Source organism: Accipiter gentilis, chromosome 3, assembly GCF_929443795.1.
Source record: "Accipiter gentilis chromosome 3, bAccGen1.1, whole genome shotgun sequence".
Classification (NCBI taxonomy): domain Eukaryota; kingdom Metazoa; phylum Chordata; class Aves; order Accipitriformes; family Accipitridae; genus Astur; species Astur gentilis.
In genome coordinates this window covers 3,093,353-3,117,271 of record NC_064882.1, presented here as the reverse complement: position 1 = coordinate 3,117,271, position 23,919 = coordinate 3,093,353, and the positions used below count along the sequence as shown (strand labels likewise).

The 23,919-nt window shown below is 39.1% G+C and overlaps 1 protein-coding gene across 3 annotated transcripts in view; it reads left to right on the top strand.

The window, feature by feature from the left end:
* PALLD (palladin, cytoskeletal associated protein) overlaps window positions 1-23,919 on the top strand; it is a 207,460-nt gene that overhangs the window by 128,998 nt on the left and 54,543 nt on the right. The window contains exon 1 of one of the 3 annotated variants that reach the window (XM_049833475.1): window positions 9,889-10,148. The exons of 1 other annotated variant lie outside the window; for it this stretch is intronic. The gene's annotated coding sequence lies outside the window, so the exon portion shown is untranslated. Of the gene's footprint in view, window positions 1-9,888; window positions 10,149-23,919 lie in introns of those variants that run through there. One more of the 3 variants, XM_049833481.1, reaches the window with a different exon arrangement.

Here is a 23,919-nt window from a genome sequence, read left to right as displayed (position 1 = left end):
CTTTCGTAATTCCTTTAATAATAGTAAGGGATTTTGTAGTTTATGAATTCAGTGTTCCCCAGCAGCAGATTGAAACAGTTGTTGCGGGTACTCTAAACTTGATAAATGGCTGTGCACCAGTACCTAATACCTTCATAGTCAGATGACAAAACTACTCGGGCCCATCAGGTTAATGATGTGATATTTCCTGGCACATTTCTATTCCACTGCTTCTGCAGAGCCTTCTATTTTTTGACTATATAAAACTGCTGTAACATTGATGTGGGACTGGACAGCATGAGTACGCTCTGGCAGAAGTGCAGGTGGCACAGCATACAGTGTGGTTCTCTGAGGGCAGTGCTTCAAGCCCGTGAGAAAGAGGCTTCTACTGCTCAGTCTAGTTGCAACTGTTGATTTACTGTGTGCAGCGGAGTAGTCTGAGTGAGTGGGTTCACTGCGGGAGGAGAAGGAAGGATTCAATTGTACAAGCACAAATTGGCAGCTACCAGAATGAGAAGATGGCATGGGGAGCACAGATGCTCTACTTGCTAAAGGATTGCCACCGGGGTCAGTGGTAGCAATTTAACTATGTGAAGTATTTAGAGAGAGAAAACCTGTACTTTGAAACCTGTTTGACCAGCCGGAGAGGGGTCTGGAATTGTCACTGAAAGTCAGTTGAGTAGTAGCTTCCAGATCTCTGGGAGGTCATCTGTTCTGCAAGGGCAGAGGCCTAAGCTTTCATATGCATTTATGTAAGTTTTTAGATAGCTTTCTTGAGAGCATTGCGAGTTCCTCATTCAGCAGAGACATACTCTTACTTGCAGAAGGGAAATATGGCACAAAACCAAAAGAGCAAACACAGCACAGCATCTCAGAGGTTGAAGAATATGTCCTTCTACCCTGAACATATCTGTTACGGTGCCATTCGTTCCATTCAGAAGAACTGATGTCAGATGACGGGGCCTGGATGGTAAATTGTTTGCAGAATCAGCAGAGAGTTATTTGTCAGTAGCCTGAACACCTGCTGGAGATGATGGAGCTGTTCTGAAATAAATCAGTACTGCTGCAGCCTTCAGCAGTGGGGAGGGTGAGCTCCAGGAGATATCCTAGTTTTAAATTACTATTTGACAATCATATGTCCTTATGACTTTTGTTTAATTCATTCTTAAAGCATTTCTGTATTTTTTTATTTTAATTTTAGCATTTTCTTTGTCAGTTATGAACGTTTTAATTACATTCATCTCGAAACAGATAACTTGAAACCAGGAGATTTTTCTGGACATAAATTCTACTAAATTGCTGCTATATATTTCTTATTTTGCTCTAAGTTGTTCGTGTGTTTAGTTTGTTGGTTTGGGTTTTTTTCCTGAGGTGAATTTTAGCATGGTAGTTTATGTATGTAATGTAAATATGATGTGGTCAATATTTTTCTTATTCTGCTATTATTATTAAGCTGTTTCCTTAAGTTTTTTCTAGTTTGAGAGTTTCTCACAAGTAAACAAACTTGTCTGGGCCTCTGTTGAGGGCAGGAGTGCAATATAAAAATACAAGAGTCGGTTTTCTGTTGAGCTGAAAATACAACTGGCTTAATGTGTTGGGTGCAGCTGAAGGAGCATTATAGGAAGGTGGTTATAAATGCACCTTTGTACTCTCCCTAATTACTTTTTTTCATGCACTTGTGCCCAGGAGCAGTCGCTATTGCACTCTACATCAGTGACTTAACGCAGTGCTCTCTTTATTCTGGTCTGCTACTTTTTTTCTGCTTCACCCGAACATCCACAGGAGCTTGCAATAATGGAGGAACTTTTAGCATTACTTAAGGACTTCTTTTCACAACTTAATACTAAGGAACCATATTGAGAAATATGGGAATGCTTCCAGACTCCCAAACAGAATTAGAAAGTCAGAAGTTTAGCTACAACTTCTTCTTTAATTTGTTGCAAAATACTGTTTCTTGTCACGCTGCCTTGGAGAGGACTGTCTCACAAGACTTTTACTAATTTTGAATGGTTACTTCGTGAAGGGTATTCCTTTTAAGGAGTCACAGCTCAATAATTTCCTTAGCCAGATAAAGATATCTCTGCATACTAACTTTGCTTGTTTCAGTTGTCACTGTGGATATACTCACTATATAGTCTCCTGAACCGTTATCATTTTCACATTTGAATTTAAAGAAAGAAATCAATTCCTGCAGGATTCCTTGGTATTCATTTAAAAAATGACTATCACATAAATGCCTGTGATATTCCACTTCAAAAAAGACTAATTTTAAAAGATGTGAACAAAAAATGACCGGCAGGGCTAATTCTTTTATTTGTGTTCTTCCTTGCTTGCTGTTGCTCTTACATATACCTGTACATTTAGACTGTAAATTCTTTCTCGCAAAGTACCTGAGGCGCTACTAAAACTGAGTACCGAGCAACAGTCGTAACAGTAGGGAGTGTTCTGCTAGCGAGTTTACACCGACTTCCTGCAGGTAGGCCGCTCTTTATAATGCTGCTTAAAAGAGTTTCAGGATATTTTGAGAGTGAACCTAGTCTCGCTTGCTTTCTTCATGTAGCATGTCAGAATGGCCACTTTTAAACAAACGGGTAGCACTGTTGAGAGATTCCTTTTGCTCTGCAGAAAGCACCAGTTAAATCCCCAAAGGACAGGCCGTAACCTGTCTCTACAGAACAATGAAAAACATGACAAGAATCCGTGAGTTTTTACACTGGAACTTTATCACTTCGGTTTCCTTTGTCCCGTTGCCAGCGGCTCGCGCGCGCTGCCACGGCAGCTTAAAAAGTGATCCCACTCGGGACGCCCACCACGGCTTTGCGCTTGTAAAGGTGAGGCTGCTGGAGGGGGACGAGCGGAGAAACCGGAGACAACCGGTGTGCCGGCGGTTCTCGAGAGGATCCCGGCCGCCGCGCCCCGGAGAAAACCCGGCTGCCCGAGGGCGGCCGTGTGAGGAGGACTCGGCCGGGGCCGGGCGGCCGTGTGAGGAGGACTCGGCCGGGGCCGGGGCCGGGGCCGGGCGGCCGTGTGAGGAGGACTCGGCCGGGGCCGGGGCCGGGGCCGCCCCGCCCCGCCGGCGCCCGGGGAAGGTGCTCCTTACATGGGCATGGCCGCGGCCGGCGGCTGCCGCTGCTCGCCCGGGGGCCGGGCGGGGTGGCCCGCTGGAGCAGGGCCGCGGCCCAGCCGGGGGCGGCGGCGGGGGGGTGGGGTGGTGGTGGTGGTGGTGGTTCAGCCAGACAAAGAACAGTCCCGGCAACCAAATAAGGAAGTTGGAGCTGGAGGATTTCAGAATAGGAGCGGGGGGGAGATGGCGGGGAAGCCGGGGAAGCAGTCTTTCGGCAGGAAGCTGCTTTCTGCTGTGAACAGCGAAGGGGTAGATGCAGGGGATCAAGGCTCACGAACTTGTCGTTATCCTCCTGTAATCTTCTGCCGGCAAAGCTGAAGAACTCAAGCTGTGTTTGCCATATTTTCTCATGTTTCTGAAAGCTCTTTATAGAGTTTTGTTTATAAAGGAGGGGTCTTTGGCAGCCCCGTTGGTTAGCAGCCTGAAGATAAATGAGTCTTCCTCTGCCGGGGGGGGGGGGGGAAGTCCCATTGTAGATAATTTCAAGCATTACGAAAATACGTTATGAATTTTTGTCAACTGCAGTATTCTAATGAAATCTTAGAAATGCATCTAGAAAGGGAACACGTGCACCCCTGAGAGACTGAGCTGTCTTTGCAGTTGAGAACAGTAGCACAGAAAGAGAGAAAAGAAAGAAAATTAGTACTAAGAAAAACATCCTCACAATTCTGATAGAAAAGCATTTCATAACAAAATGACTTGGTGGAAAAGTATTCCGTGATATCAGAAATGCAAGTTAGCTACTGTTTTAAACATAGGTATGGAATTCATACACTGCCATGCTAATCCCCAGTGTCTTGGGACCTTTTTTTTTTTTTTTTTTTTTTTCTCCTTACATGGGCTGAATTTAAAAGGTCTTATTCCTGGCAGGAAAAGACACAGAACACCATTCACCTTTTCACTTCAGACTTACTCGGAGCAGGAAAAATCAACACAACAGAAACATTCAGTAGATGAAGGAGCAGCTGTGATCTCTGCTGACTGTGTGAAAGCTAGAACAGAGAAAACTAAATAGCTGTGGGCACACACTTCAGCAGTAACATTTAACATACTGGCCTGGTTTGCTCTGGTTTCAAAACGTTAGCAACAGAACGTCTCCTAAATTCACAGCCTTTAGAGCAAACAATTGCATGCACCATGAGCTTGACATCCTGATGAAAGAAAGTTAGTTATGCCTTGATCTTGAAATTGTGACCAGATCAGCTCATAAACAGCTACCAAAAAACATTTTAAATGTTGTGGAGAAGCCTGACTCAGAAGAAACAGCTTCTTTATCTTCCTGACAGGCCTCCCAATTACAGCAGCCGTAAGTTACTAAAGTGTACCTAATTGAAAGATGCAACATGCTCACTATTACTGTATCGGGAGTATTAAAGAGAATGTAGTGTTGAGATTTGAGTTGGGAACTGGGAAGGACGTACGGGTGGCATTCAAATTGCTGTAACCACCTGTGACTTTATATGAGCTTCCTAACAATTTAAGCATCTGAAATGTAGGTAGACCCGTCATAGATCTGTAGTGATGCTTGCAAATGTGATTTCAATATCACAGCTGAAGAGGGTTATGCCAATTTTACTATAAAGTAAAGAACAAACCAGATACAATACTAACAATACCAGAGAGGTGTTTTGGCAAGGTTATTTTGCTCTTGATCTGGATATGTTGATTGAAACAGAAGAAAATTACGGGTATCTTCGTAGTTTGTTTCATTAATAAAAAATAGAGAATCTGAAAAGAATAGTAGAGTGAGGGAGTATGAAAGTGCAAGGAAAAGCTGCAAGAGTTGGGAAACGAATACAGGTCAAAGCCAAATGCAAAGGTTGGGAGAGAAAAGGAATTGGACAAAACCTGAAAAAACCAGTTCTCCTGTGTGGTGTTAGTGAAACTGGCAGTTTAACATGGGTCAAAATCCTTTTGAGTCTGAGGAGTGAAGTGTTTTCCAGGTTATATTTTGTTATATTTGATGTAGCTGTTTCCAGAGCTCATACGCATTGCTATACCAGTAGTTGTGCAGGCCAGGAAATTCTCTTGGATTACTCATGTTCAAAACAGACTACGAATGTGGGTACTGAAGTATCTAGGTACTTTAAGGAAGCCATTGGGATACTTGACTTCTCTATATGCTTGTTGTTCAACCGTCACTGTTCTGGTTCCTTGTTAGAAAGTGCACATTATAGTACATCCATGTCTTTTCTCCATGCTGTCACAGGGATTACACAGTAAATCTAATCAATATCATTTAAACAATTTTGTACCCTGAAAACCGTTGCTATTTTAGTCCAAAAGGTGAAGTAATTAGTACTGTAACAAAGAAGACTTAAGCATGAGTCACTTTACCACCACATATATACACGTGTGTGTGTATACATATATGTCCCTTAAAATGGTAAATGCCTTCTTGTGAAAATTGTCTCAGCAACAGAAACTTCTGATTTTTGTTTTCCTCAATGTATAATTAGAAGTTTGGAAAAAGGTCCTCTTTTCATGTCATTTTTATTGAATTGTGTTTTAATAGATCAGAGACTTTGCAATATGATTTGTTTTCAGATGTTGGCTCTAGCTATGGTTTCCTCTCTGTAAAACACATAACTTTGATGGTGTGTATTGGCAGAATTGAAAGTGATGGGAAGTGTTTGCTTAAATAATCTTTCTTGTAACAAATGTAATCCTTTATTTTCCAGAATATTTGAGAAAAACAAAAGCCACAAACAACTTGGTACTCCTAGTTCAGACATTGTGAATTTCAGCAACAGGAAATAATACCAAACAAAGCAATTTACAGTTACAACCTCAGTGTCTGCCAACACCAGCAAAGTTGGGTAGTACCGGATGCTTGTAATATGGGATTCAAGAAACTTTTGAAATAGCGCTAAGTGCTTTGGACTGTTACATGTTTGGTAATTGCCATTTCAGAGGTATAGTTAGTCCCTTTTGTTTTCAGGAAAACCTAACTTTGCATTCTGGTCTTTTAAAGAAATCTCAAAGTCTCATGCATTCCAAGAAAATCAGTGTCCTGTTCCTGGTTTAGTAATCCACATTCAAAGCTTTTAAATGTTGTCAAGTACAGTATGGGAGGGGAAGTAATTTTATGTTTGGTTTTTTTTTTTTGTTTAAAATAAAAATTTGAAAATCCACAATGGTTGGCATGTCAAAGCTCATTTTGCACAGCTAGTGTAAATGGGATGCACTTCCTTTATGTAAGAAAAACAGGGAGGTTGGTGAATTTGACTCTGTAAATCACTGACTTCAGTCAGCTGCATATGAATCAGTTTGAAAGCTTGTAAACTCTTTCAGTTCCCTCTTCTAGTCCTTCAGTGTCTATGTTACTGCCATTTCCATTTGAGCTTAATGATGTTTGAACTGTAATATGATGCAAAGCTCCATTGTGGCTAGCCGAATACTATTTGGGTTGATTTAAGAGCATGCCTATATTTCTGAATTAATTTGCAGTTTTTAAGACCAAAGAATCTCATGCCATATGTTTCCCCCATGTAGAAAACACCATTTGAATCTCAATCACAACTTCTTCCTAGGCCTCAGAATTTTTTAGGGGTTTTGTTTGTTTATTTGTTTTCTTTTTGAAAGACATCCTGTTTTGATTTAAATAATTTGAGAGATCTGGTCTTAACTAGCATGATCAGACTTCCACACTCCAGTGTAGCTTTTAATGTCTTTGTTATTCACCAGCTAGGATGCTAAAATTTTGCGTATCGTAATGCGGAAAAACCAAGTAGGCAAACAGAAGAAAGGAAATAGAAGTGTGTAGTTAGTTGTAGTATAGTAGCACCTGCAAACTAGCTGTTGTGGATGACAATGTATGTACACTCTATTAAAATACACTTCCTCCACCGAAGATAGATACACTGCAAGAAAAAAAGGTTGCACTTAAATACTACAAATTATTCTGTAGTAGTTTAAGAACTTGACAGACTATCCCAAGAAGTCCATTGCGTTGTTTTAGCTTCATTTGTTTTCTCTCAGATTACTGAGGATGTAATTACATTGTATAACATTTTGTCTCTGCATTTTCAGCTTTTTTTTTCTTTTCTGAAGTTACCCTTTTTAATTTTAGTACTTTAAGCATTGTTAATTTCATTTTATTTACAGGGTGGTATAAAAAGTGAATCTTCATTTTGTGAAGATTCTCAAAGTTTGAATGAATGCTTAGCAAAAAAAACCCTCATACAACTTCAGGCAGTTTGGTGTTTGCCTGTTTTACTAATGGCATTTACCATTACCTCCTTTAGTTCACAGAAATTAATTGTTGGGGTTTTTTAACTGCGTTTTTCCCAAACCTGTTTGTTACAATTGTCATTACATTTTAAATATTTCATTTAAATATTAGGACTCCATTGGAGTTGTATGCAAGTGTCTTTTTACATGTAAATTAGTTTCCCTCATTTTAGTTCACTAGTCATGCTGTACATATAGTTGGAAACTCCTTAAACTAGAAACAAATATTCCTGGAGCTGGAATGATAGGCAAAGTTGTTTACAAGAAAGAATCACAGATCATATTAAGTTTTAAGTTAAGCATACGGTTTTGTTTCCTTTCTCTTTGGATCTTTATCTCACATTGTGCCTCATGTTTGGTTCCCAGATGTTGAGCTTCATATTCGCTTTCCATGCTCAGTATGCTTGTGGAGTCACAGCAAAGCAAGTGTCTTGAACTGAGCTGATGTGCACAAGCTATCTTTTTGCTTTCATCTTCTATCTCCATGAAGCAAACACCAGCATACAGGCATAGACATAAAATTCTTCTCCAAAATTCTTGGAACATGTGTGCAAAGTATGTGCAATGTAAGAGCTGTGACAGAAGAAAATGTCAGAGAACTCAGTTGTCTTTATTGCAATATTAACTCACTCTGTTATAATCGTATATAAAGGAGAAGGTGCAGTTAGGAGATGTGAAGTCTGGGTACAGTTTTTCTATAATTGGCCTTTCCTACTGTACATCAGTCCATTCTTTGTTGTGTGTGTTAGATTATCTGCAGCTATTACTGGCTTAACTGTGTTCTGCTTGTTAGATAAAATGCTATCCTCAACCAGCATACTTACCCAAAATCATATCGAGACCTGATTAGTGGTGAGTGATATCCTATTTATCTTTGTACTGTCTTAATACTATGTGTATGAGCTACCATGCTTCTTCCCCATAGTCATGTACCAGAATTGGAAACAGAGTGCTCGTGCAGTGCCAGTCTTCTCGCTGCCAGGATCTGGCATGTCACTCTGTGTTCTAGCAGCATTCCTCTGTTCTCCCTATTACGTTCTGGAGCTACCGAGTGATATGGAGTGAGTTCTGAGCCCTAAAGAGGGCTGGGTGGTGAAAAGGGGTGAAGGGGCTTGAGTAAGCAGGGGAGGTTTCAGTGCCACCTTCTTCTGCATCATCCACTGTAGAATGAAATTTCTCAGGTACAGGTCTTGCTCATCTTGGGGGTTCATACCAGTTGGAGGAAAAGAGTTATGATGATGTTCTTGTGTAAACCCAAGAGATTCCAGACATCCAGAGCGGGACTACAATACACATTGATTGGAAAGTGGAGTGAAAAGAAGAAAGAGGAGCACTCTCACTTTCGGCTGCCCTAAAAAGGATGTTTAATAGTAGTGAGATAAAAGACAGCATGTTGGTACGTTTCTTTTTGCTGTCCACATTGTAGAAAATTCAAGTGATACCACTGATCACCTCTGTGGACTAAGCACGGATTTGAGAATAGAGGCTTTATAGATGTATCTCTTGAGATTGTTCAGCTTGTTTTAAGCAGGTGATTAAGTAGATGTTACTAATGATTAATTGCGTTCTGTGATTACTTACAAAACTGATGTTGGCGTGTAATCTGTAAGCAAGCACTGGATCCAGACCACGTGGGTTCTAGTAGGAAGGCTATGAACCAACAACAGAAATCTGTTCTTCAGTTTTCATCTCCTTGTGGGGGGAAAAAAAAAGAAAAAAAAAAAAAAAGAAGTGTCTACCTCCAAGTGATGCCCTTAGTGGAAAATGCAGTAGTAATTAATGTATTTAGAGTAAGGGTTTGACACTCTGGGTGGTTTTGCATAATGAGACTGCAAAATAGCATGATTTTTGTAACATACAGTAAATGTTCTCTGAACTCTGATCCTATTCTTTGACAGGGGAAGACGATGCAGGAGATTGTTTATAAAACAGGTGACTAAAGCGTGCAATAGTCATACGTTTTTTCTAAAAAAAGTTTCAAATTCAGTCTAACCTGAGAACTCGGGGACTCGGTAGCGATGAGTAGTGGCATAACTGCTATTTAAAAAGAACAGAAAAGTATTAAAAAGCTTAGAAGAATAACTCGTGACCTCGGTCCTGCAGTTCTACGTTAAAACCTGTAGCCATCCCACCCGCTCTGTCATGCGGATGAAAATGATGTGGAAGTCGTGGAAACTTTTCCCACGCAGAACAGCTAACGTAAGCTCTCGTGGCAACACGTTTGTGCAGCTGTATGGCAGCATGGAAGAGCCTGGGATGTCACCTCTACTCTCTGGGCAGCTGCAGCCGAAATTCAGCAGGAATTTCTCAAGCTTTTCTACTGGCTACGGATGCCGGGTTCCCGGAGGCAAGAAAGTGAACTTCCAGCCTGGGACCCGAGCCTTTTTTGGCAAAAAAAGCGTGTCAGAAAGTCCCGGTTCTCGCGGCTCCGAGGGGAGAGGAATAAAGACTCGGGCTGCGGCAACAGGGCAAGGCGATCCCGACGGCGATTCGCTGCGGGAAACCCGCGTTTCCCTGCCGCTCCCAGCCAGCAGCCTGCGGTAACGCCTCTCGCAGGCATCGGGGAGCCCAGGGCTGACCGCGGGACTCTTAACGTGAAGCTGCCGGAGTGGGACGCGCCGGCGGAGGCTTCATGAGTCACGGCGCGGTGCCTGCGCCGCCGGGCCCGCCCTATATAGATAGCGCCGAGTACCTGCAGGCGCCGCTCCGCTCCGCCCCGCCGCCGCCGCTCCCGCCGCCGCATCTCCCCCGTCCCCGAACGAACCCCGCCGGGCTCGCGTATGCGGCGACTGCCCGCGTAACCGCCGCCGAGGTAAGATGGCAGGATGCTCTCCTGAGTTGGTAGGTGACGTGTTTTCTTCAGACGAGGCGAACGCACGGCAAGAAGCGGTGACGGAAGGCGAGAGGTCGGGGCAAAAGGAATCACTCGTGCTGTAATCGGACCGGGCTGACCGCCTTTCTTGCGAGCGTCGCTTTTTTTGCGCCACTCTTTCTTGCCCTTTTCGTTTGCCACATCGTCTGTGGTTGCATTCGAGTTTGGCTGATGCGCTTTATTTGCCGACCTTGGGGTTTCCAAGTAGAGAAAGGATGCTGTTGCGGTGGCAGCGGCTCTGTGTATCTCTGTAGCTCAAAGACTTGCTAAATCGGTTAGTTTGTTAGCAAATGGGACAGAGCAGTAAAATGTGAGTGCTTTCGCAGCCTTCTTTGTGGGAGACTTCTGTAGGAACCCGGTGATACTCCTGGGTGAAAAGAGAGTTGGTAATGGGCAGGAGACTTCATGTTTTAGAAAACATACTGTGGCTTCTTACCAAAGTTAAACCAAACTCAAACAAACTATCGGCGGTTTTTTTGTCCTGTGGAATTCATTAGTCTGTAAGGAAGACATATTTGGTGACCTAGCAATGATGTACTCTTGTAGCTAACTTTTTTTGTCGAATGTTTATTGTTGAGTGTTGAAAGGAATTTGGTGTTACTTAGTAACTTTGTAACTTGGAACAGTAATGGCTGTGGAGGGTTTTTTCCTTCTTTTCCAAGGCTGTAGCAGACATTTGTTTAAATTTTAGTAGCAAATAAAAAAAAAATAAAAAAAAAAAAAAAAGAAAAAAGTGAAAGTTTCCTGGCAGGAGGCGCATAATTAGAAAGAAGGCTGGGAAAAGTAAAGCTGGCCTTCCTTATAATGATGTGTTTACAGAAAGTTGGAAAGCAGAGATATGCATTGGCTATCAAAGAGAAACCAACGTCTGCTGTTGGAACATTTGGGTCAGCCTTATATTAAAGAATATGGCACTGCAGAGCATACATCTAAAAATAGGAGTGGACACAGTCGATGTTTCATTAGGCTTTGAGGTCAAGAAACTGTTTTTCCATGGTGTTCTGTGGCTGTATTGAACTGAAACCATGATTCCTGGGACCAAACTTTCTATTTCTGAAATTAACGCCATAAGATGCGTTACATATTGTACAGAAAGTTTTATGTCTGCTCAGAAGTCTACGTGCACCAAAATCCACTGGAGTTCTGGAGTGGGAAAAGTTATGATAATGTTCTTAAGGAAGTCCAACAGTTTCCAGGCATCCAGAGCTGGTCTGTGATTCACTATGCATACCAGACATAGAAGGATTAAGATATAGAACTGATAACAACAGGATGGAAAAAACATATAAAAAGTTAAATGGCTCTCAGCCCATGTCCATTGATTGTGTCTAAATCATTTCACTATGAAAAAGGGTGCAAATACTTGCAAGAACAGGATTCTGAGAGACATTCTGTTGTATCCTGCTTTCAGATGGGAAACAAAACCTGAAATAACTGACTGCCTGTGAAATAATATTCTAGTACTAATTTGCTTGGCCAGGAGGAGAAACCCTGTGGGAAAAGGTGGGGGCAAAGAGATAAGAGCTTGAATAAAAGATACTGGGAACATTGGGTAGGTGGTATACAGATGTACTTACAACTTTTGAAATGCTTAAGAATAAGCAGGTAGGATTTTGTTGGAATTAGGAGTGTCTCATTTGGATGAAAACATTTCTTTCATCTTTGAGATAGTAGAAACCTGATAATCACAAAGTCGAGTTTTACCAAGTTACCATACACTGCAATCTGACATAGAAGTTTTCCTAAAATCAGAATGGTGGATGTGTGGTAAAGGTTTGTTAGCCATTGACAGATATATGTCACATAGCTTTTCTTTTAGCTTTATGAGAGCCAACCAATTTTTTTTTTTTTTCAGTGAAAAACTGTTCTGAAAATTTAAAGTGTGATTTTAAGTAACAATAAGCAGCCTCATGTATCAGGATTCCATTAAAAAGCACTGCTGTAAAATATGTGTTTTTATGTTCTTATACTTAATGAAGTCCTAGAAAAATCTCTATTATCTTCAAATTGGTTTTCAATTTTTTTTTTTTTTTTTTTTTTTTTTTTTGGTAACAACAGAACAGCTGTATATATTTTCCTGGCCAAGGCCATCTTGCTGGACACTCATGCACCTATCATTGTGGGACTATTATTTTTGACTAGCCTGAGTCTACTGCTTTCTCTTTGCAGAGACTGTGTGATGATTGCAACGTATACAACTTTGCAAAGTATATTCTATAGTAATTATTGTTTTTGTACAATTACAGTTATTGTAAAGTAATTATTGGGATCTATGGTTCCAGGCAACAGAAAGCAACTCACTATTCTCTGCTCTGCAGTGAAGAATTTTTTGAGCTTATACGACAGTCCTGGAGGGCATGATAGCCTAACCTCTCCACAAACAAGAGTGTGGTTGCAGTTTTGTCATCCACTGTGTGGTCTGTATGACTGCAGCAGCCATTTCTAATAGCTATGTTAGCTATGTTGGAACAGCATGCCTCCATTTCTGTAAGGATGCAGTGGTAAATCTGATGAATAATGTTCAGCTGTTGGGCTTTGGGCATTGGAAGGCAAAGGGAGCGGTCTGGCTGGAAGTGACCTGTGGGATGCTGGTCAGCCCACTTACATGAATAATTCCTTCTTTCTCTGCTGTACAGAACTTCTTTCTATTACTCTGCTTCAAAATCATCCATGAGACACTTGCCTTATTAAAGCTCTCCCTAGTTCTCAGTTGGGCAAAGTAAACTGATTTTACTTGTAAAGTCATGTATTTGATGGGAAAATATTGTATTCTTCAAACAGCAAATGAATTTCTCAACCAGCTCTGCTTAAGTAGCTGCTTTGTGATTTTAGTCATGCCATCATTAATGTGGACCCATGCACCTGGGAGCAGAGTAGACCGTCAATCAGAGTGATGTCATGTATGTAGGTTTTCTCTGTGTGTATAGCATATTTTCCTGTAGATTATGAATATTGGTAGGCACTAAACCTGAAAGACATGAAGATAAAGACCTTTTGTTTTAAAAAGCTGAGTTTCTAAGATGAAAATGTGTACTTAAGGGAAGTGGATGGGGTACAGTGAGAAGAAACTGTCTGAAAGATTAAAATAAATATATGCACTATTAGTTACATAATCTCCATATGAAATGTTTTATGTTATTGTCATGTGTCTTTTCATTTGCTGTTTACTCTCCAAGAAAGGAGTCTTCAAGTATTTGGGGATCTACTGGACCTTTACTGACCTGAGAAGAGTTGGTGGCCCTAAGATTTTATTTTCCCAATAAAAATTTCAGGGTTATGTAGAACATACTAATTAACTGATAGTCCCATATATTCTTGAGAACATAATCATTGGCTGGAAATCTTTCACCCTGGGAATATTCTTTAATCAAAATATGCCTATGGAATCTTATATTCATGAATCATCTTCCATCCTGGGAATATTACTGTTTTCTTAACAGATAGCATTTCAGTGCTAGATTAAGTAATACAGTTCCCTTTGGAGTGAAGCTCCCACTCAGTAATAGCAATACTGAGCAATGATTTCTTAGTGATAATACATCCATTTGGAAAAATTAGGAAGAATACATACAGAGTAATTACTAAGCAAGTTATAGTATGCCCAGAAGATTAATTTTAACCTCTTATTCTGCAGAAAGTGAAGAGGACAGTCTTTTGTGACCACAACTGTCAGAACTTCCTGGAGCATTACAGATCATTTAACATTTTGGTATTAATTTAATTTTTTTAAATAATGCTTCCTATACCATGATAATTATCATAGAAGGAGAACCAATAATTAAGGGAGTTCTTTTTACATGCAAAATACACTTTCTGGATTAGTACACAAACAGAAATCTTAGGAAATATTTTTCCTCCTCATTGCCGTCTAGACACTTAACATGGTCCTTATCCCACCTGCTTGAGACATTCTAGCCCTTGCCAAGGCAGGAAGTTTGTATTTCCTTTATTGAAGAAGAATTGATTGTAATTAGTGTATTGTGTATGGCACTCCCCTGTGCTTTCCCTTTCCACAAAGGGAAGGAGTTTAAGATAAACAGCATTTATTTTTATGAAAATAAATAAATAAATACAGTGGGCTCAATTTTATTGCTGGGCTTTTTTCTGCCTGGTGCACCTGTGTGAGATGAGCCAAGAAACAACTGAGTCTGCTTTCCCTAGTTTGCATAGTGTGCGTATCTCTTCAGGGATGATTTGAGTAAGACATCTTTGATTAACTTAGATTATCTTAAACCATCCTTTGGTAGCAGTTATTCAGAATTCATTCCAGTCCTTCCTAGGACATTCTTCTGAGACCTGGGGAATTCTATTCCTTCATGTCACCAAAAAATGTTCCTCTTGAAATTCCTCCTTGAAATGGGCTTCTGATTTTGTTTGGTATCAGTTTTAGAAGACGGTCTGCATTATATGTGCTGGTCTAAAACACAGGAGAAGAAAACCCCATTCTTCTTTTTGAAGAAACCAATCTTATATCATGGTTCACTAGAATATTTCAAACAGAAAGTGGCAATGTGGGTCTGAGTTCATACTTAAGCCTTAAAAATGTGGAAGGGTTATTTAGTTGTAGAGTTGAGTCTGTGTGTCAGGAGCTGCTATACTGCATTGCCAAAGCGTCCAAGTTTTGGTAAATGTTCATAAGATGGCACGTGTCTCATTTGTCCTTTTGGATTTGTATAAAGTGAAGGCTTTCTAGAGAAAGACAATTGTTTGCAGACATGATGTGTCAGCCAGCAGAAATGTACAGGAAAAGATTTTTTTGGTTTTCATTGGCAACATGGTTACATTTTTTTTTCCAGACTGAAATGTAAAAATAGATTAACACACAAAAATCTGTTTTAGTAATGTTAACATTTATACCAACCAACTAACTCCATCAAATTCACAGTGAAAATTAATATTCTTGTCTTGTATGCTACTGTACCCATTAAGGCAACATAGTACCTGAGGTGTGCATGTAAATAATGGGAAAACATAGAGAATTAATTTACAACATCAGTATTTAACTGTTTGCATTTACAATCGCAAGCTGGTTTGTTTTAATCTTTGCATTTACAAGAAAATGACTAAACTTTGCTTTAAAAGCATTGACTTTAGGTGGAGATTCAGTCAGATGGATTTAATTTTTAAATTGCAATTTAAAAAGAATTTCTCTCCTATGATGAAGAATCATCCACTTCAGAGAGCAAGAAATGCATGCAGGCAGTATCTGGTGGGCTGGAGAGACTTCATTAGGAGTTCCTGCCTGGGCTCTAGTGAATAGAAAAAGAGTATGGAATGTTTTGATTTTTTGTGCTGCTTCTGGTACAGAATCATTTAAAAAGTATGACCCCAGTTCTTCAGCCACACCGAATACAGAAATCTGGTTTAAATCAAGACCTGCATGTGTTACAGCAACTTTTCTCAGGAGAGCCAACCTCCTGGGTTTAGGCCAAGCTTTAAACTGGGCTTGCTCCTACCCATTTTTGCACCTTACTCACAACTTGGAAGACTTACGCTTAAAAAAAAAAAGATCATTATGTTCTTTTTGTAGTTGGATTTTGTCATCTTTTTAAATTTTTACTCTGTGGCTGAATTCATTCTTCTGAATAGGCTGAATTGCAGTATGAAAGTAGTCACTAGAAACAGAATTCTTTTTCAGTTGTGTTTCAAACACCATGTGCATATGTACATGCAGATGTGTGTAAAATGTACGTTTCTGACTTCAAAGAACAGATAATGCAGATATTTTTTTATGAGAGGAGATAATGCAAGTCTGTTTCAGTGTGCATATGAATCTAATGGTGTGTGAATCTATGTGTGTGTGTGTCCATACAAAGCATAAGTAAAAAATCTGTATCTGACTCATGGGGATGATTTGTTTAAAGCAGCTATTAAAGTGCAAAACAATTTTAATAGCCGACTTTGGCTAATGGAGCAGATTCACCAAGGCAACATAGAAAGTTTTGCACAAATGAAAGGAGAGTTTCCTTGCACAGAAACCCAGTGGTGCTGTATTTCTTCCAGCCCACCTCACTGTACTTATTTTGGCTCTGAAATATAAAGCCTTTCTTTTAGGTGTTTGAAGGTTTCAGGAGGGTACCCTGATTTATGGCTGTATTTTGCGGGGACCAAAGACCTAGTGAATTTTTTAGTACAAGTGAGGCTTTGAAAACCACAGAGGTAGTCATACTATTTTGTGGATTGGGGTATTTTCATGCACTCTTTATTTGTGTGTGATCTGTGTTTCCTGTCAAAACTTTTAGGCAATTAAATGAAAGCATGAGTTAATTGGTATTGCATTACAGATGGTGAGTCTGTGTTGCAAGATGATGCCGTTTACTTCTGTGCAAATCCAAGGTGCCTGAAACCAGAATTATGTAAAGAAAATTTAAAGGGAGTATTGATATCCACGCTGACAAAGGTGTTGGTGTGTAGCTGTGAATGTCTTTCAGACATTTTCATGAAAATAGTGCCTGGGCTTCCGAAGTGTTCATCAGTATTACTCAACTGACAAGACACCAGACCGTGTATTTTGCTCTATAAACCGCAAATTATTTTCAGTGAGGAGTCAGAGTCTTTGGTGTTTTCTTTTCCACAACAGACCTGTTTCTCCATCTGACACAGCCAAATTCTATTGTCTTTCTGCTTCTAAAGCGACCTGATAGTTTCCATATATCCATGATAATTCTCACACACCTAGGTTCAATGTCCTCACCAAATCACACGTTTACTCTCCTCTCTAACCTTTGTAGCCTATTTTTTCAGGCAGTAAATAGTTTGCCATACTGCTTGGCTATGTTCTAGGGAGAAAGTCTTGGTTTCCTATAAATCTTCATAGTTTTTCTATCTTTATAAAAATCTGGAGATCTGTGTGTAATGTAAAAAAAGAGACACCTCTTCTATCAGTTTCTGTAGACATATGAAATCGAATTTATAAAGTGAGACTACGGAAGTTCAAACTATATTGAAAGTACATTATGTTGTCTTATGAGTCTCTAGGATGTTACATGTGGTTTCCATTCTTTTATCTTTAGTGGCTTTTGGAGTTTCTGCTAGAGATTTTGAGGTTATTAACCATTTAACATTTTCTTAAGTTGTTAATCAGGAATTCCTGGAAAATGTTTGCTTCCATTTTCTGCTTTATATTAAAATACCATCTAAACATCATCTTTCTTTTTTACAAAAGAAGAATTTTTTATTTTTTTTTTAATATCAGTTGTTTTTCAGGAACATTTTTGTTCATAGGACACAGAACTTTCAGGGGAAAAAAAGCTGAGGATAGAAGCTGCTTTCATATATATATGCAACTGAATTAGATGAGTGTTGCATGCATATTTGTCCACATAGATGGAGAGAAAAAAGGAGTGCCTATTAACATAAAACCAAAATGATATATCAACATCTTTTGAAACAAAGAATGAACTTTCAGCTGCTGACTCTGAAGTTAGTTCTATGGTTGTCTCTGGCCTATAAAACAGAGTCTTTAAGTGCTTCCGAGATTTTAGAAATAAAAATTATACACTGATTCTAAAACTCTAGATTCCTGTGTCCCCCATGCCTTCAAAATTTAGTGGTCATGCTAATGGATAGGTATAAAAGAGCCAATTAATATGAATAATGACTTCTATCTGAATCATATGAAATACCCAGAAAAAATGAGCAGAAGACTCAGAAATCAGGTTCTCTTTGCCACGTTTCCCTTGCTCTCCCACCAATTGTATGGCTGCCTTCAGCAACCAGCTGCAAGCAACACATGAGCATTCTCTGCAGCCATAGCTGGAACATATTGCAGTAATCTAGCCTTTACGTTAAAGGCGCGTCATGTGGTATGCGGACCAGTGTGTGGTGGAACCATTCCCAGGATGGTGAAGCTCAGCACTGACCACATGCATCACAGTTAGCCCAAGATCAAGGACCCAGTTTCAACTCTAAAGACTCTTTTAAGGAGGGAAGCAATGCTTTCTGGAGCATGAGCTGATATTTTAAAGGAGCAGGGTTTTGTGATTGCCTGTCTAAGCTTCAGCATATCCAGCTGGTCTATGATACCTCACTGGAAGCTTTCTTCTCACAAACAGACAATTCCAAGGATTCTGCAGGTTCACATGATTATCAAGAAATTTAGACCCCAGAAACACACACACAAGTAGTGGATGTTCTGTTTGTTACGGACCACAGTAATAAATCGGGGCATTAACATGTGAGCGCAAATGTTATAATTATAAATTAGTTTCAGGTTCTTTTGCCATGCGTGTCTTGAGATGAAGCAAGCCATTCCTATACTTCTTACAAGGATCTGATTATTATCTATGGGGATGGTTCTTTGTGTGGTGAAATGTTTGGTTCAGAAAAAGTATTGATATCTTTAATGCTAGATTTAGCATGTTGTTTTACTAAAAGGCAATAAAATACTTCTGGTTTCATCCTCTTCTGACTGCAGTCTGCCCCTCCTACAAACTGCCAGACAAGGCTACTTCATCCTTACTTCCAACACTCTTTGAAGACTGGTTTGTAGTACTTCTGTAACTTTGTAAAGTTAACGTTCCTGTTAGGTACAAACTTTGGACTTTTCTGGTGGTACATTGTAAGTAGAAAACAGGAGTGACCTAGGGGCAGTTAATTATAATGAATTACAAAAGAGCTCTGTCTGCCACTGGGCTAATTATCGGTTTGCAACTAAAACACAGCACTCACATTATGTCCTTTTTTGGATTAAGAAGATAGATATTTGTGCTTTAAGCACTAATGCCTGCAAATGCAAAAGGCAGGCCCTGTTTACTGAGTGAATTCTTGTACGAGTACTGAATTAGAGGAACTGTTTGCAATGCTAATATTTGAAGTAACAAGCTCATTGATAAAGAGCAGAGCAGAATAGAATTGGAATGCATTTAAGCAGGAAGCTGATCTGTAGTAGATGAAAGTTTGGGGTGGTTCAGAGAATTTGTGTGAACAGACAAAACTCTGAGGTGCCTAACGTTTTTACTAAGTATCCTCCCTTTTTCTAAAAAGGTTTGGTACGTCTGCTAGAATTTCCAGTACTGGCAGAGCAAAGTTGGTTATGCAGAGTAATAGAGGATTGACTAATTAGAGTGAAACTGGGATGTTTGGGAGACGTTTGTAAAACATGTGAATGGTACTTTTTTAATTAATGGAAATGTTTAAAAAATGTCAGTGCTTCATATAGAGAGTGATACAAGACAGAAGCAGCTTGTCCGAGAGATTAAATTCTTCACAAAGCCATAATTAAATAATACTTAATGTGCTTTCAAGTTAGGGAAATTATGTCTCTGTCATCACTGATGGTCTTTGTGATAGAGGAGGAATCACAAAAATCTGCTGTCAAGCTTCCTGAGTTACTGATGTTAAACTTTGTGGTCGGTTGTTGAGATTATTCTCAAATGCTTCCTCTATTTAATTACCTCAGATTCCTCAAGAGTTTTGTGATAGGTTGTCCACTGTTGTGCATGAAGTTGAAAATGTCTTTGTCAGGAGTCACTTAAAAAGGAAGGAGGCTAGCAGTATGATTAGTTTCTCAATGAATTACCCTTCATTTTGGAAAATTTGGGGTTTGCTAAAACCACTGACCACTGGCAAAGTTTGTAGAATAATTTAAGCTTTCACAGTTGGTAGAGGTAACTGCAATGTGCTGTATAAAGGACAAGAAAGAGGTGGTGAAAGGCCTTTTTGGAAGATGTGGGACATATGAAAAACATACTTCCTTAATTGGTCTAAGAAGCAGTTTGATGTTTCAGAGTTTTCTTTGGATGTTCTTGGATGTATACTTTTAGGTCTAAATTAATTGGTCATCCTGTAAATTGCTGACTGTGCCTAATATTCTTGTAATCTGTTATCAGGTCTTGAATTGTACAGATACCTGTCATATGAATATTGCACATTGATGTGCAGAGTAGCATGTTGTGGAGACCAGGACGTGTTTAAACTATCATGCTTTTGGTGTAATGGAACCATTTCTGTGCCCTTTTTCCAGAAAATACTGGTAGTTTTGCTGTGATAATAATGTATATTGTCCAGTGTTTTTGAATAATTGCCCTTCTAATCAAATTTTCATTGAGGTGCTAACTCTTAAGATTTATCTGTGACATGTTTGGATTTTTTTGTTCCCCAGTAAAATTAGGATTACATTTACTGTTGTTGATGAATTTACACACTGGCCTAAAACCTGAAGGGTAGTAAGCAATCAGAAGTAAGTGTTGTACATCATATTCAGGCTATGCCAAGTCAGGCTATAGCTGGGAATAACACAAAATTATAAAAGTCTCTAGGAAGTGTCAAGTTTAATTCGTTATACCTCATTAACTCTAAACTTGGCTGTTTCTGTTCCAGAACGAGTGTGTACACCTAAGTAGTTTGGAGTACCTGTTGTGGTAGAAGTATCTGTTCTGGTATAATTCTGCCTATAGACCAGCCCAACTAATTCCTTCATCTCTAGTTTCCTAGTTCAAAACAGAGAGAAAAGCAACATTTCTAAACTGTAGTACTGTAGGCTAAAACTACTGCAGAATATTAGTACAAGTGGTTGTTAAGCCACAGCTGAGTGATACTTAGCTGGTATTGAAGGAGATACCTTCTGATTTATATAATATATCCAGATATTTTAAACTGTTATTCACCTGATGATGGTACAGATTCTTCTGAGGCTTTGTTGTGTGAGCTTTTTCAAGATTTAGTTTATTTTGGCTTGCAGTCATCTTATGCTAGTTTTGCAATGCAGAATTCACATTTTAATTTAAAACTATTAATTTTTTAACAGTTCTCTGTACTGGGAAGAGTTGGTATGTTTGTAGCTTTTCTGTAGCTCAGGCAGTCAAATCATTAAGTAGCAGTAACAAAGCAAGTTTAGACAGTGTAAATCATAAAAGATGCTAAAATATGTCAATAGTACCTGAAACTGGAACTATTATAAACGTGTGTGGATCTTTGCAGTTGCATATTATTGCCTTTTCCATGGTCATTTATCAAAAGAAGTTCTCCTGACCTTCTGAGAAATTCTGCCATACCCCTTAATAGGAAGGTTTTTCTATTCCAATTTTTGAAGCAGATGACATTATTCATCGCTGTTATTTAAATTACCTGGATTTGTATGCCATGATAAGCGTTCCCTTTGATCTGCATTTTTAATTAAAATTTGGAAGAGACTCCAGTGTGACACCAAGGGACATTTAGTTAATATCTGCAAAAAATTTCCCACACTCCTTTTTGTATAGGGACATTTTCCAGGCATGAAAGAGAAATGTCTGTGTTTTCACTGCTTAAATCTATTGATAAAGGTTGATATGAAGGTAGTATATTTAAACTTTGTGACAACTTTTCTAGGAAGAGAGAGGAGATTGACCCACTTCAATCACAATACCAAATGCTAATCAGATTTCTGTCACTACTGATTGGACTTAACTGGGGACCTGGGTATGAAACCTGTGCATCTCCAAGTATTTCCATGCCATTTGCGTAAAGGCAAATTACTGAGGTACTTAATTCACCTTAAAAAATTACTCCTAAAGCACAAACTAAAATTTGAAACAAATTCTTGTAATACACGGATGAATTTTTAAACGTAAATTTTCAAATTTGATTGAATTTCAAATTTGATTTGATTCAAATTTTATTGAATTTGATTGAATGAAGTTTAATTCATACAAAAGTTGCCTGATTTTCAGAGCTACTAATTACTGTTGCTCCCATTAGTTTCAGTGGAATGTCTGTGTGCCTGAACACACAGGCTACCGGTTTGAATTCCTGACTTCATTTACACAAGTTTGGAAAGCTGTTGCAGCTTGTTTTTTCTGTGATAGAACAAAAAGATGATAGATTCGACATGTACATGCCCAGCTAGCATATCAGTTCCTCTTGTAGCTGCTATATATAGCAGGCTAACTTGCATAATAATAGTGCTGGGATGGATGAGTGAGAGACTTGCAGTTGAATTTTTTCCATTACAGTTCATTTTAGCAGATGTTTTCTCTGTTTCCAAAATGAGAGAGCAACACAGTACAATAGTTGAAACTTAACAGAGAATTGTAATAACTTATTTAGCAGGAACTGTGTTGTCCAATCAGCAGGTTTTGGTGAAGTTTTAATGTAACTAAGATTTGATTAATGTTAGATAAATATAGCTGTCATATTATTTAAAATTGTGTTTAGAGTCTAACTTAATTCCTCTGCTTTCCCTGACCTTTTCTGAAAGGTAGGCATTAATTGAAACCAGTGCTAAAATTATATTTTAGAAAATGAGCATTGGCTGATGCTAATAATTCTGCATACGGTTTTAGAATAAAGAAAACCTAAAGAAGCCAATTCATGGATCAGCAAAAGTACACAAAGATGAAACTGGTCAAGTCAATATTGTTATTTATACCTTTATCATTCAGGCAATCAAGTCTTCAGCTACATGTCTTCATTTTTAGTGACATGAAGGCCTGTACTGTGCACTTGGTGAGAGTGTGTTAGTGTTGCACGAATACCCTCTATTTGAAATCTTTAGATAGTTCCAGCAAAGGAGGTGGAATTTACTCCAATTATTCATTGTGCATGCTAACCAGTTTAAAATCACTTTTCTGTGTTATAACCTAAACTTTGGCTTTGCTTCCATTAAAGACTTCATTAATTATAGGGCAGTTGAATTTAAAAAATGTGTATGTGAATTAAAACGCAAAGATCTTGCTCAGACGCTGCCATTCAGAAGTAAAGTGGATGTAGAAGTTCTTTCTTACCCTTCACAATTACAAACTAAAGGTATGGTTTCACAAACCCTACTTTGGAAAGGACTTCCTCCCAGGCAGTGTGAGCTGTGAGAGGTCCAGCTTTCAGGTGCTTGTTCCTGGACAAGCACCACCCTTCTGTTGCACCAGCAGAACCTTTTGGGTGGCTGCTCTTTAATCTGAAGCAGTGAACAAATCCAAGTTTAAAAAAAAAAAAACAAAACCAAACCCCCAACCCCCAAACCAAAACCACAAAAACAGCCCCCAGCCAACAAAGCAATCCACCCAGTTCTAGGGTTACTTTCAACTTTTAATTCACTTGCTCCTTCTGCTGTAAGGGTCCTAAACTGTTGTGCCATCACAGCTGGGTGGGAAAGAACAGGGAAGGGCACACAGAAGTGTTTGGGGATATCTTACTGAGTAAGAGGGACAGAGAATCCATGGTATTGTAAGACCACGTGATTCCTAAATGAGAGCATTCACAGTGGTATTCAGTGTGCTCCATCTTATATTTATTTGCTGCATACCTTTACTTGATTAGCATTTTCTTTCCTGACAGTCACTGATATAAACATGGCAACATTTACTGTAAATTTTCAAAGATTGTATGCTGCACAGCTGCCATTAAAAGCAGTAGGAACCACTCAGTGAACTCCTTTCAAACTTTTTGGAAAAAGCAGAGGACAAAATGACCTACCCTGACTTTGTACTGTGGTAAATACATTTTTGTGTTTGTGTGTGTGTGTGTGTCTGAAAGTGCCTAAATAAATTATGCACTCAGTAAAATTCCATGCCAGTAAATACGGCGTGCAGACTTGAAGCAGGACTTGGATTATTGCTCAGCAATTGTGCATTACAAATACAATAACTGGAATTTATGTTTACGTTATTACAGCATGAGCATAAATTTCTCTGGGCACTTCTATTCTTCATGTACGATGTTGATTGCTTTTCATCTCTCAATATATGACACAAACAATGAAGTCTAGCAATCTTAGTAATGGATGCAAAAAATTGAG